This window comes from Typopeltis vanoorti, chromosome 23 (assembly GCF_054136105.1).
Source record: "Typopeltis vanoorti isolate ZY-2024b chromosome 23, IOZ_Tvanoo_1.0, whole genome shotgun sequence".
NCBI lineage: Eukaryota > Metazoa > Arthropoda > Arachnida > Uropygi > Thelyphonidae > Typopeltis > Typopeltis vanoorti.
This window is the reverse complement of record NC_143571.1, coordinates 42,070,129-42,086,080: the sequence shown is the minus strand read 5'-3', so window position 1 is coordinate 42,086,080 and position 15,952 is coordinate 42,070,129. Positions and strand designations below refer to the sequence as shown.

Here is a 15,952-nt window from a genome sequence, read left to right as displayed (position 1 = left end):
CTGCTTTAACCTGTTTGTCATTTTCAAACTGCATAACCCTCAAGAAGTTTCTTCAATTGGATGGGAAGGAGATGAATACTGCTTTCTTTTTTTTTAATGTTGGACCCATATACAGGAGGTTGGCTGGCCAACCTATAGTATGTTAATACCGTATATGGGTGGTGGGTTGCGAAAGGAGAAACTTGTTTACATTTGATTTGAATGCCTGTATATTCCTTGGGAAATACGTCTGGGGGAAGACTGGTCCACAATTACTGCAGTAGCAAGGATGAATAAAGAAGAAAATAAACTTGTTCTGTGGGTTTCAAGGTGTACTGTGAAAGGATGTTGGGCAGCAGTTGTACGTGTTCCAATGATTTAGTAAAGGGTGGGAAATTATTGATGCTGTTTCAGATGAACATTTCCCATGGAAATATTTATAGAATATACAAACTGCAAAGAGACCAAGCGTCTATGTGAAAGTGGGGGATTTTTTGGGTGTTATCAAAAACAATGCGGTGGAAAATGGTTCTTTTTTGTGAGAAATAAGACAGAACTGGCTTTTACTAGCATTGAAGTTGACGAGGTTATCTGAGCCCCATTGGCGGATGGCTTGGAGGTCAGAATTAAGGGCAGTGGTGGTTGATGTTCTGTGGGTTGAGGTGAGTTGTGTAGAGTAGGGTTTGTCAAATGAAAGGGAGGAATGTATTGTGCTGTCATCTGCAAAACTGTGTATTAGGTTAGAGGCCAACTGAAGTAGGTCATTGATATATATAGAAAGAAGAGGGTCGGTGAGAGAACTGAACCTTGTGGGACCCCAGCATTAGTTGGATGGTGAGAGGATAGAGAGTCTACCATCACACATAGTGTGCATCCAGACAGGAAGCTGGCAATCCATCTGCAGAAGTCCTGAGGCAGTCTAAATGATAGAGGTTTGCTTATTAAGCCTTTGTGCCAGATTTCGTCAAAGGCTTTGGAGATATCAAGTGCAAGTACTTGGGATTCACCGAATTTCTCCATGGCGTTTGTCCAGTGATGGGTGATGTATGAGAGTAGATCTCCTGTTGAACGACTTTGACGGAATCCATGCTAGTGGTCGCTTAATAGCCGGGTACCTTCAAGGTAGATTAGGAGTTGAGAGTTGATGATTTTCTCCATTACTTTAGATAGGACTGAAGTGAGTGAGATAGGGTGGTAGTTAGATGGCAGTGATGTTATTCAACTCATCCCTTTTTAGGAATGGGTTGAATATAGGCCAGTTTCAAGATTTCAAGATATATATACCAGTGGAGTAAGAGAGTGCGTAAAGGTGACATAGGATAGGAGTCAGTTCCGACGCACAGACCTTCAGGATAACTGGAGGAATGCCATCAGGGCCAGGAAACTTTTTTGTGTCTAATTTAGACAACAGGTTTTTGATGTCTTTTTTTGGCAAAAGGATACATGGGCATTGTATGTTGGGCAGTTGGAATGACTGGAGGGCATTTGCCATTGTCAGTCATGTGTGCATTGGAGGCAAAGTGTGATGCCAGGAGATTAGCTTTTTCTGTGGGTGATGTTGCTATTGAGCCATCTGGGTATGATAGAGGTGGGAATAGTGTAGGGCAAAAGTTATGACCAATTGCCTTGGTAAGAGACCAAAAGGCACTGCTGCCGTTTGAACAGGCAGCAAGCTTCCTGTTTTTGGCCAGTTCAAATTCTGTTTTGGAAATATTGATAATTTTCTTGCATTTGTTTCGAGCTTCAGTATAGGCATTGAATGAGGATTGGGTTCTTGATTTGAGCCAGTTGTGGTATGCCTGATTTTTCATTTGTACAGCCTTGGCAAATTTTTTGGAGAAACCAGGGTTTAGTTATGGGACGGCAGGTCTGAGTAGTGTGGGGAATATATGTTTTCATGCCAGTGAGGATCACTTTGGTGATGCATTCAGTGCATATGTTTGGACTGGAAGACCTAACCATAGGAATAAAGCATAGTAGTCTTGGAGACTATACCATTTGGCACTGTTATAATGCCAAACTACTCTTGTGGGGGAGTGACTGCATAAGAGTTGTTGCATGGGGGAGGAGATGAGCACTAAGATGTGGTCAGAATTGCCCAGGTGGCTCACTACATTCACTGCATATTTGGAGGGATCATTTGTAAGGAAGAAATCTAAGGTATTTGGGGTGTGGTTTGGGTTATCTAGTATTCTGGTCGGTTTTTGAACAATTTGTGGGAGGTCATTAGTGACTGCAAATGTTTCAGCATCTCTGCCTGCAGGATCTGTATAACTGGAAGAGGAAAGCCAATTGATGTTATGGACGTTGAAATCACCCAAGAGGATGATTTTGCTGTTAGGATAGTGGGACTGGAGAAAATCAACTTTAAAACAACTTTTTAAAAAATCAACTCAGAGTGATTGGTGGTATTAGGAGAGAGATAGAGACAGCAGATGAATTTGACTGAGTGGGGGAGGGATATCTTCAGCCAAAGAAGGTCGAAGTTGGGCGATTTTAAGGCTTAGGAACTATTCAAAAACTATTTAGTAGAAGAAATGTCTAAATGTATTCCAAGAGTCAGTAGGTTAAATAAGGTAGATATGAAATTGATAAATAGAGATTAAGCATGCAATGTGGAAGAAGGCATTATCTAGAAGCAGCATATGAGCAAAGAGTCTTTAGACTCTGTGGAGGGCTGGTGTTATTAATAATAATAAGATGCGAGGTAATAATTGATAAAGTAAAGATCAGGCCAGGAAGTTGACATACTTGGTAAGGATAGCAAAAGAGCAGTATGGGAGCAATTAGCTAATGAGACAAAATAAATAAATAAACAAAATAAAATAAATAAATATTTTTTTTAAAAATATGTTCTTTCAGAACATAGCCAGTACAGAGAAAGAATGATTATGAAAGGAGAAAACTGGTTAGTGAAAAATGGTGTGGAGAATGAAAACCCTCGTTCCAGCATAGATAATGTTTGTAACAAGATCACAAGTATCTAATCTGGAGAATGGAAAAGCCTGACCATGGAAAGGAGGAGTAAAAGTCTTGCAGATTTTCCAGTTGGCACTGTTGTAGTTCTGAGGGACATGAGGTTATGAATGACTGAAGGCAGGACGTTCCACAAGAGATGAAACTTAGATGAGAATGTGATCTGAATTACCAAGAGGAGTAGTTACATCAACAATGTATCTGCAAGGAGAACTGGTTAAGAAGAGATCCAGAGTGGTGAGTGAGTGGAGAGGATTGTCAGCAATTCTCTTGGAAGATGCTTTAGGTGATTGCCAACAAGTAATCTCAGTTTCTCTTTTAAAGTAGTCAGTAGAACTGGGAAAAGGCAGGCAGTAGAAGTTGTGAACATTAAAGTTACCAAGGAAGATGACTTCACTGTTATGGAATTTGGATTGCAAGAAATCGAGCTTCAAGGATAAGAAGTCTTAGAGGTCAATGATTTTCAGAACAGGTGGGCAGTAGGGATAGCAAATGAATGATACATAACAAAGCTAGGAAATGTTAAGTCACGGAAACTTGATTATTATTATTATTATTATTATTATTATTATTTATACAGGTACTCCATGAAATCAAAAGACTCAATGCAGGAGACCCACACTATCCATTAACCCAATACCTATCATACATCTTCTTAAACTTATTTACTGTTGGGCAGGGGTGCACCAGTAGTGTCCGGTGCCTGTGTGCAAAACTATAGTTGCCACCCCTATACCCCTCCCCCCAATAAAAAATAACTTTATAAAAACGTATACGTGAGTAAAAATGAAATACGAAATATATTAATTATAAGTTTATTGAACAAAAAGCAGAAATTACAAAAAAAAAGTATAAAAAACAATAAACATACGAGGGTACAAAAACAACAGAAATAATTTAGAAAAAAATAAAGTAAATAAATAATAAAATAAATAAATAATAGTAACTTAAAAGTATATAAAATAGGAACATATTAAACATTATTGGATAAAGAAATAGTTAAATAAATATTTAAACAGAAAGAAAAATCACTTAGTGAATTGAACTTTTCTAGTTTTCATTAATGAAAATTCTCGAATAATATCATATATATCAAGTTCATCCAAAATATCTGACTCTATTGATATAATGGCAAGATTTGAAAGTCTGTCTTGTACCATTGTGGAGTGCAAGTAGTTTTTAATAATTTTAAGTTTAGAAAAGGACCGTTCTGCAGATACTACAGATACCGGTAATGACAAAAGAATTCGAAGAGCAATTGTAAAGTTTGGATAAACTGTGATTAAGTCATTTGAATAAATATACTGAATTATCTGATATATATCATTTTTAAAATTAGAAATAAATGGTTGACAGTGTAAAATTTCTTTGCATAAATCGTCAGCATCAATGTCTGAATGATTCTTGTGTATTAATTTTTGTCGTAACTTTTTACAACAAGATAATAAATATTCCTTATTTTGTGAAGTACTTAACAAATACAAAAACTGAAATGAATTCATATGTTCTTTTAATAAAGTAAATCTTTCCTGCAAAGATTCTAATGTTTGATCTATCATGCAGAGAAAAAAAAATTACTTTAAATGAAATTTCAGGATCTATATTTTCATTTTCATGTTCGTAATCAAATTGTGTTGTCTTTTTAGTAGTAGACCTTAGTGGTCTACTACTACAAAATACAGATTCTGCATCAAATTTTGCTGCAATTAATTTTGAGCTTTCTACAATTTCTTTGAAAGTTTCATCAGACCTATAATCATTTAAAAATTGCTTTAGATCATTCAATGCATCTAAAGCAAATTGGAGATTCATAGATGAAGACTGCAGTATTTTGCTGACAAAATTCACTTCATTTAAAATATCATACCAAATCTTTGGTGCCTTTAGTATCCTGGCACCTGTGTGCATCACACACATTGCACATATGGCCGGCACGCCCCTGCTGTTGGGACACTCATAACTCCAAGTAAAGAACCTAGTCTTACTAACCACACTCTTAGACAACTTCCAAGTGTGGCGTGATACCTTGTTTTCTCCCCTACTCCCCATGTTTTGAAAATTTTCTTTTATGTCAATCTTATACAATCCCTTTAGTAACTTCTAACTTTCTATCATATCCTCTCTCCTCTGCTTGTCAGCTAAACTCTGCAACACACACACACACCGTCAGTCTATCCTCATAATAAACATTCCACAGATCTGTCACGAGCTTGGTCAATCGTCTCAATCCTCTCCACCACCTCCTGGTTCTCTACAAACACAGGTGATCAAATCTGTGCACAGCAGTCAACATGTGACCGAATCATAGCCTTATAAAGAGGAATAATAACTTCTCTATCCTTACTTGTCAATGTTTTCTTCAACATCCAAGTAATCCTCTGAGCTATTTTTCCAACCCCTTGCAATATGTCCTCTGAATTTCAAATCAACCCCCAGATTCCTAGTCACATCAATTTCCTGTAATCTAGTATCATCAATGAAATTTATGATATGAAGTATCATAAATTTTATGTATGTAATCCTTTCATCCCAAGGCGGATTACCTTACATTTTATAACATTAAATTGACAACCATTGTCCTTTGCCCAACCTACAAGATATCATGTCTTTATCAACTATTGCCCTTAGCAGTTTTGTATAATCAGCAAACTGAATATCTCCCCTCAATTTTCCACTATATCATTAATGCACAAATTAAAGCAGAGTGGTCCTAGCATAAGACCCTGGGGCACTCGTCACCATCATTCGCCTTGATTCCACTCTACCATATACCACCCTGTGATGTCAATCAGCCACCCCTACCCATGCTACCAACCTCATATCCTCTTGTTCTAACCTATGAATAATTTTCCATGTGGTATTCTGTCAAATGTCTTTGCAAAATCCAGCAGTATCATAGTGTAGCCATGTCCTTTATCCAACTCCATTGTCACCTTATTATAAAATGTGAATAAATTACTAAGGTTACAAAGCCATGCTGCCCCTATAGTGGATCATATTCCTATCTACCTATTCCTGAATTTTACTTTTTCAATACTTTAAACACCATTCCAGAGATACCAACTTGTCTGTAATTTGCTACTTCTGTTTTGGAGCCACCTTTATGCAATGGAACTATCTTACCCACTTTCCACTCCCTTGGAACTTCCTGGCCCACTGCTGTATTCACATTGACATTTGTCAATATACTGAGTACCTCCAGTTCATCTATCTCAATTCTCACATTAGCATCTATCACGTCAGTAATTGCAAAGTCACCACCTGAATGATATACCCTTGCAATGTGATCACCTAATAATGGAACTATTTCTTCTGCTTCCATCACTTTCCTATCATCAGCACTGAGTAAAGTTATCTTTCCATAATTCTTACTCTTATTATTATGTGGCAAAAACTCTTCTGGAAAACACTCCTGCTTAGCTCATTTTCTCTTAAAATCTGATTTAGCCATCCTTACCATTCTTGCTTGCGTATTATATTGCTCATGAGCATGCATATTGAAGGAATTAAATATTATTTTTAATTCTTTCCCAATGCTATTTCATTCCATTAAACTTCTAACACGAGTTCTCTTTGCTCTCATTTTCAGCACAATACACCACAACACAATCCATTTATGCTCATTTTCATGTTGCAGATAGTCTCTCCCTTTTCCTTTAGTCTATATTTATCCACTTCTTTTGGTAATTGATATCATCCGTCCACAATGCTTTCTTTTTTTTTTTTTTTGAAGCTCCTGCTTTATATTGCTACTTATCCACTTAATTCCTATGCAATTTATCCTTCTGATCTTGGGTATACAATCTGATACTACCTCACTCAAACAATCCCATGCACTAATGGCAATTATTCCATGCAACTTCTTATGCCATGGCACTGCTCCAAGTTGCCTCCTAAGTTTATCATAATTGTCATCTTTGTATTTCCACATAAATCCTTTCTTGACTGAAAATTAAACAGGTTAAATAACCTTCCAGGACAAGACTGCATGGTCACTTTCCACCAATTGGAGGTAGTTATAGATAGATTTCTGATGCTACTACCAGGTCCAATATACTCTCAAAATCCCTGGTCCTCCTCCATCACATGTTCTTTCAGGTAATTATCCCTTAGTAACTGTATAAATTTCATTTTGCCATATGCCCTTTCATCCTTCCAATCTATATCCCCATTGTTGAAGTCTCCCATGATATTACTTGGCCTGAACTCATTGTACTAATCTGCTGATGCATGTCATCCACATCTTCTGGACTCCCAGGTCTAAAGCAGCAGCCAACAGTATATATTTGTCCTAATGGCTTCTTTCTCACATCAGACAACCTCAAATGAATCATTTCTCTCAGATCTACAATCTTCCTTAATTTCTATTTTTGTTGGCTGAAATTCTTCAGTTATCACTAATAATACCCCTCCTCCTTTCCTATTTCCTCTATCTTCTCTGAAAATAAAATATCCATTACATTCTATACCTGTAACTGGTATCATTCTCTGACAACCAGGTCTCACTGATGCCAATAATTTTTGACCAAGTTGAGCTGACCAATGCCAAACTCCTTTATTTTTGAAACTTTGGGCATTCGTGTACATGCATTTCAACATCCCCTTGAGCCCACAATTATCCTTACATAACGTCATTACTTGCCCATTCAGATTTGAAAACCAGGAAAACAATAATTTCTGCACCCATATTCATCTATCCCAGAGGTGGCTATTTCCTCACAGTCATTCCTACATGCACACTCATTTGTCAAAGGGGTGAGACATATGCTTGATTGCTTATCCCCCTAACATCTCTAGATGCCCTGGTTTTTCACTTCCATACTCTCACTGAACTCTTTCTCTAAGCATCTAACTCCAAAACTATTCAAGTGCAGTCCATCATACATATATAGATGGTGTCGGTGTAGTTGCGGTGTAGATTGAGTGGTGGAGATAGAGTTCTAGAGTAGATGCCCTCCCTCAATGAGTCCTAGGACTCCGTGGAGGTTCATGTAATAATAATAATAATAAAATTTGTGCTAATTTGTGCTTATGCAGAAGGTTCTACTAAGGTAGAAGTGGAGGAATTTTTTGAGGCTTTAGAGAAAGCAACTGATAGAATGAAAAAGGAAACGTTGGTCCTTGTTGGGGATCTAAATAGCAGAGTAAGAAAAGATTGTCAGACATACAAAAATATTTTGGGAAAATTTGGAGAATAGAGCAAAGCTAATAATAATGGCAAATAACTGTTGGATTTCTGCTCAGGCCATGGGCTGGTTATTACTGATACCCTGTTCCAACATAAAAATGTGCACAAATTCACATGGAGAGAAGAGGCAAGGAATAAGAAAAGTCTCATTGACTATGTTATTGTTGATAGTGATGTTTACTCCCTGGTGCAGGACACAAGAGTGTACAGAGGATTTGAAATTGGAAGTGATCACAATTTAGTCTTGAGCAGGATAAAAGTGAATTTCACTTTGAAAAGAAAAACATATAAGAAAGTTTTGAAGCGAATAAAAGTTGAGCAGCTCTCAGATGTGAACTGTAGATTAAAATATACAAAGATTATTGAAGAAAAAATGAAATTGAGAACAGGAACCAAACCTTGGGGATTCAGTGGCAAGCCTTGAAGAAAACTCTGATTGATTCAGCCAGAGAGGCATGTGGTGAGGTTGGTTGCAAGGATAGAAAAATCAGAACTGAATTGCAGACACAGGAAATTAAAGAGACAGTGAAGGAAAAGAAGAAAGCATATCAAAAGTCCCTGGAAAATGAGTCGGCTTGTGCTCTTAGAGAATACAGAGATAAATGTAAGAAAGCTAAACACTGTAAAACTAGCTAAACAAAAATCATGGTAAGACTTTGGTAAGAACATAGAAAATAAATATCAAGAAGGTGGCAAGATATTCGGGAGGTTGTTGAAGAAGCTCAGAAATGGAGGAAAGAGTGTTGAAAAGGAATTAGAGATGATAAAGGTGACATGAAAACGGGAGAAAAAGATATCCTTGAAGTATGGAGTAATTACTTTGAAATATTGCTAAATGAAACAAGCTGTGATAGCAAAGCAGTAAAAAACACTCAACAGGCATACAGTCAGGAATACATATCCATACTTGAAGTAGAAAAAGCCGTCAAAGGCTTGAAATGTAGAAAGGCAGCAAGAATAGATGATATTCGACCAGAAATGCTGAAGTGTGGTGGTATAAAAGTCTTACAGTGGCTGCACCGCATAGTTCAGAAGGCCTGGGCAAAGGGACAAATTCCTTATGACTAGAGTAGAGCTCTCATAGTACCCATATATAAAATGGAAATAAAACAATGTGAAAATTACGGAGGCATTTCATTACTGAGTGTTCCTGGTGAGATTTATGCAAGTATACTTGAGAAATGATTGAGAAGAATTGTGGAAGAAAAGCTTGGTGAAGAACAAGCTGGATTCAGGCCAAATAGAGGTGTCAGGCTCATATCTTCACTTTACGATAAATAGTTCAGAAATCATGAGAATATAACAAAGATCTGTATTTATGTTTTGTAGATCTGGAAAAGGCATATGACAAGTTACCAAGAGAGAAGCTATTCAATACGCTACAGTTATATGGTGTCAATGGGGCATTATATCAAGCAATATTTAGTCTTTACTTGAGTTGTAAGTCAGCAGTTAGAACTAAAGGAAGTTCAGGAAGATGATTTAATGTTAAATCTGGTGCGAGACAAGGATGTACATTATCCCCTCTATTATTCATTATCTATATGGATCACATTATGAAGGAAAGTGATATATTAAACCTGATATCAAAATTGGAGATTTTAATGTCAGCTCTTTGCTTTATGTGGACGATGTTATACTTGTAAATAAATCCGTTACAAGTCTGCAAGATTCCCTGACTAAATTGAATAACTGTTGTAATAGATATGGTATGAAGGTCAGCAATAACAAGACAAAGACAATGAAAATAGTTGGAATCACTGAAAATGTCAACTGCATGTGAATGGAGAACATATAGAACAAGTAAAACATTTCATCTACTTAGGCATGATTTTTAGTGAAGATGGTAAATTCATATGGAAATAGACAACGGAATCAACAAAGTTGGTATGATAGTAAGTCAAATGAATAAATTCACATGGAATAAGAGAGAAATTAGTCAGAGAATTAAATTAGCTATATACAAGACAGTGTTCAAACCAGTTTTAACTTATGACAATATCATATTATAAATGAGGATATTAGGAAAGAACTTGACATTGTCAGCATCCAGGAATACGTTAGCAGAGCTAATCTCAGGTGGTATCATCAAATTCCTGCCATGTACCTTAAAGTACCATGTACCTAAAAACTATCATATCCTGAAAACCCCTTAAAGGGGTTTTCAGGATATGATAGTACTACATGAAAAAATTACATCATTATTAACTTCCTATCTACAATTTTCCTCCAAATCAGTCTGTTACTTGTCAAGATTCCAACATTATCATTGCCTTCGTCTTGTTATTGCTGACTATCTTCTAAGACACTTTTTGCCATATCAATCCACCTATATCTGGGTCTTCCTCTGGATCTTTTTCCTGCCAACCTGGCAGAGAACACTTGTTTTGCTAATCTTTCTTCGCCCATTCTGTTTAAGTGACCGTACCAACTGAGATTAGCTCTGCTAATGCATTCCTGGATGCAGACAATGTCAAGTTCTTTCCTAATATCCTAGTTTTTAATATGGTATTGCCATTGATGCCATCTGTTCACACCTATAATCTTTCTCAGGACTCTCATATCTGCGGTCTCTAGTCTTTGGTCAAGTGTTTTATTTCTGACCCAGCTCTCAGATCCATAAGTTAAAACTGGTTTGAACACTGTCTTGTATACAGCTAATTTAGTCTTCTGACTAATTTCTCTCTTATTCCATATCAATTTATTCAATTGACTTCCCACCATAATACCAACATTGCTGATTCTGTTGTCTATTTCTATATTTAATTTACCATCTTCAGTAAAAATCGTGCCTAAGTAGCTGAAATGTTTTACTTGTTCCACAGGTTCTCCATTCACAACACAGTTGACATTTTCAATGATTCTGCCTATTTTCATTGTCTTTGTCTTTTTATTGCTGACCTTCATACCATATCTATTACAACAGCCATTCAATTTAGTCAGAGAATCTTGCAGACTTGGAGAGGATTTATTTAGAAGTATAACATCATCCGCATAAAGCAAAGAGCTGACTTTAACATCTCCAATTTTGATATCATGTTTAATACCACTTTCCTTCATAATGTTATCCATATAAATAATGAATAACAGAGGGGATAATATACATCCTTGTCTCACACCAGATTTAACATTAAACCATCTTCCTGTACTTCCTTCAATTCTAACTGCTGACTTACAACTCAAATAAAGACTAAGTATTGCTTGATATAATGCCCCATTGACACTATATAACTGCAGCGTATTGAATAGCTTCTCTCTTGGCACCTTGTCATATGCCTTTTCCAAATCGACAAAACTTAAATACAGATCTTTGTTATATTCCCATGCTTTCTCAACTATATGTTGTAAAGTGAAGATCTGATCCTGACAATCTCTATTTGGCCTGAATCCAGCTTGTTTTTCACCAAGCTTTTCTTCCACAATTCTTCTCAACCGTTTCTCAAGTATGCTTGCATAGATCTTGCCAGGAACACTCAGTAGGGAAATACCTCTGTAATTCTCACATTCAGTTTTATTTCCCTTTTTATATATGGGTACTATGAGAGCTCTACTCCAATCATCGGGAATTTGTCCCTCTGTCCAGGCTTTCTGAACTATGCAGTGCAGCCACTGTAAGACTTTTATACCACCATACTTCAGCATTTCTGGTCGAATATCATCTATTCCTGCTGCCTTTCCACATTTCAAGCCTTTGATGGCTTTTTCTACTTCAAGTATGGATATGTATTCCTGACTGCATGCTTGGTCAGTGTTTTTTACCACTGTGCTGTCATCACTGCTTGTTTAATTTAGCAGTTTTTCAAAGTTATTACTCCATACTTCAAGGATATCTTTTTCTCCTGTTTTCATGTCACCTTTATCATGATTGATAATGAGTCAATGAAAAGACTGTGCAGAAGAAACAGTGTACAGTTTATAGTTGTATGGAGTGAATTTGATGGACAAAAGGCAGGCCTTGTATAGGCCCTGATGGATTGTATTCGAATAGTTTTGGAGTTAGATGTTTGGAGGATATATTGTTCAGTAAGAGGTTGGAAGTACAAAGTCAAGGAAACTAGAAGTATTAGCTGGATGTAGTCCAGTGTGTTTCAGCCACTCCTAGAACAAATGAGTGAATATGTGGAAATCATTACCCAATTCTGAATGCAGTCTCACAGGTTTCAAACCTGAATAGTTGGTAATAACATTATTATTATTATTATTATACAGGCCTCCAAGGAGTCAAAAGAATCATCGAGGGAGGTCCTTCCTAAGACATAAATTCTGTAAAGACTCATCGAGGGGAGGTCCCCCCCTCAGAAACATAAAGTTTATCATACCACTCTTTAAACTCACTGACCGTTCTCGCTCCCACCACTCCATCAGGCAATGCATTCCACGGCTCAACCACCCTCCACACAAAGAAACCACTCCTCACCCTCTTGCTCACAGTTTCCTTTCGTAACTTCCAGGGATGGCCTCTTGTCATCACTCCTTCCCGCTGTTCAACCAAGCGAAAGAACTCCCCAGTGTCAACCCTGTAACCACCTCTCAACAGTTTAAAAGTCTCAATCATATCACCTCTCCTTCTTCTATCCACCAAACTCTGCAGTCCACATTCTCTCAGCCGATCCTCATAACTATCCTTGTACAGTCCTGAAACCATCTTTGTCATCCGTCTTTGTATCCTTTCCACAGTTAATTTATCCCCTTCAAATCCTGGGGACCAAATCTGAGAACAATAATCCAAGTGTGGTCTGATCAGAGACTTATACAATGGAATGATAACCCTCTTATCTCTGCAAGTCAGTGTCCTTCTCATAATAGCAGCAATCCTCTGTGTTACCTTCACCACCTTTGCAATATGTCCCCTAAACTTCAGGTTTCTATCAATCATCAACCCCAGATCTCTTGTCTCCCCTACTTCCTCCAGTATAACTCCTCCCATAGAGTATGCAGCATCCCATCGATGTTTCCCAAACCTCAAGACCTTACATTTTGCTGCATTAAACTGACACCCCCATTCATTTGCCCATCTATCTAGCTTATTTAAATCCTCTTGCAGGGCTACCACATCTGCACTATTACTAATAATCCTTCCCAGCTTCGCATCATCCGCAAACAACTGAATATCCCCCTGCAATCCACTGGCTATGTCATTGATATAAAGGTTAAACAATATAGGTCCTAGTACTGAGCCCTGTGGGACCCCACTTGTAACCCTCTGCCTCCTGGAAACTGCTCCACCATACACAACTCTCTGATACCTATCAGACAGCCAATCCTGAATCCAGTTGACCAATCTGACATCCAGACCCATGTGCTGCAACTTAAATATCAGCTTATCATGTGGCACCCTGTCAAATGCCTTCGCCAAGTCTAAGAAAATTGCAGTATATGCCTTTCCCTCATCTAATGCTCTTGTAACTTTATTATAAAAGGCTAGCATATTGCTAAAACAAGAGCGTCCTTTCACAAATCCATGTTGATTCTCACAGATAACATTACCCTCATCTGCCCAATGCTGTACACGGTCCCTCACTACTTTCTCCAAGATCTTAACAACTACTGATGACACACAGACTGGCCTATAATTAGACACTTCCAGTCTGTTACCACCCTTATGCAATGGCACTATCTTACCTTCCTTCCATTCCCTGGGCAACTTTGCCAAAGCCAGACTTTCATTGAAAAGCCATGTTAAGGGTATTGTCAATTCCCTAGCACATTCTCTCAAAACTCGTGGCGAAATACCATCCAGTCCCACAGCTTTACTGACATCCAGAGTACTCAGTATCTGAAACACACTCTCCTCCTGTACCTCCGGACCTCGTACCAGTCCTATCCCTCTAGCATTAAAACTGACTCCTCTAGGATGAAATACTCCAATAAAGTGTTCAATTGTTCATGAACAATTCCACTATGTCCTCTGCATCAGTCACTCTATTCCCATTTTTATCCCACAATATCATTCTTCCACAGTCATTTCTCCTCCTACTGGCCACATAGCTAAAAAATTCCCTAGGATTTTCTTTGGATCTTAGGGCCAATCTCCTCTCATATTCCAGTTTCGCTTTCCTTACCACACGAGTCACTCTTCTGGCCTGTGTCTTATATTCCTCATGCATCTCTTCACCTATCTCCTTATATCTCTTCCATAGCCTCTTTTTCGCATGCAATTCCTGTTTAATATTGTTGGTCATCCACTTTACTCCAAATTGCGCCCTCTTCTTCACTAAGCAAGGCAACTGATGCAAGGCAACTTATGCAAGGCAACTGATGGATCAAGGGTATGTTGAAATGCAAGTACACGAATACCAGAAGTATCAGAAATAAAGGAGAGAAGTTTGGGGCATTGGTCGGCTCAACTTGGTCAAAAATTATCAGCATCAGCTAGACCTGGTTGACAGACAATGATATACTTACAGGAATAGAATGTAATCTGACAGGCAGATCTGATCCTAGGAATTTGGTCACCCCGTACAATATCATATTTTGCTACCCCTTCCCCTTAAAAAACTTTTAATGAAGTCTTAAAAGCCATGATGTTAAGCTAGGCTTCAACATGTATGATCTTAAATTCTAAATAGTAGCATTAGATAATGAAAATGCATAAATTAATGAAAATGATCATAAACTATATTTTCTACAGAAAGAGAGAGAGACAATTAACCCTTTAATGGTGGAATTTTGTTCTGAAAATGTGCATCTGCATGGGTAATTAAAATCAAGCAAAGACGAGTATAATTGTCAAACACAGAGTAAATGCACCTGCTGTGAATTTTAATTAAATTACAACAAAGTGGCAATTATTAAAAGTTAGTTTATTTGAAAGATCAATAATTTTATTGCTCCAAAATTCATTAATATCACAAATACTATCAACACAACCTAAAAAATATTGTATTTTAAAAACCATGATAAATGGTTTTTATACTTTTTATATTGGAACATATAAAAGTATAGCTATTTGTGGTACAATTATAGTTTATAAAAAGTCGGATTCGACTTGCTAAAATCACAGGAGTGCATTGCATGATCTTTTTTAAAAGTTTTTCCTAGAGTTTTCATTATTTTCTGGTGAAAATTAGGCACTGTTTGCACAGTTTTCACAAGAAATTATTTGAATTGCATGCAATGGTATTTTATTTGCTTCGCATACAACATTATTTTCATAAAAATTGCAAAAAATCATTGATCATTAGATTCCTTTATAATAATAAGAGAAATATATTTTTTAATAAAATAAAAATTTAATTTTAATTTTAATTTCATTTTAATAATAAAATTTTAATAAAATAAAAAATGGCAAATCAGCAGGAGAAGATGGGATAAACTCCGAACTGTATAAATTTGCTGGAAAAAAATTTCATAAAAGATCACTAAAATTTTTAAATAAAATATATACAAATGGACAAATACCAATAGAATGGAATACAAGCATAGTAATACCTATATTTAAAAAAAGGGAATAAAACAAAACCTGCTAACTACAGAGGTATTAGTTTATTGAATACATGCTACAAAATATATAGCAGCATACTTAATGATAAACTAAAAATATATAGTGAAAAAATATTATTAGAATGTCAAAATGAATTTAGAAAAGGATGTTCTACAATGGATGCAGCTTTCTGTTCAAAACTACTTAGAAAAAAGATGAGAATTTAATTTGGAAACTAATCTTTTGTTTATAGATTATGAAAAACATTTGACAAAGTAAAAAGATATATACTGTTTGATATAATTACAAAGAATAAATATACCTAATATTTTACTACATGCAATAGTTGGCAGAGATAGAGTTGTCGAGTAGGTGCCCTCCCTCGA

General features: G+C 36.7%; 1 protein-coding gene across 5 annotated transcripts in view; it reads right to left on the bottom strand.

Annotated features, from left to right (window-relative positions):
* The window catches only part of LOC150093801 (FAST kinase domain-containing protein 4-like), a 162,066-nt gene that overhangs the window by 105,974 nt on the left and 40,140 nt on the right, over positions 1–15,952 (bottom strand). The gene's annotated exons all lie outside the window — the stretch shown is intronic.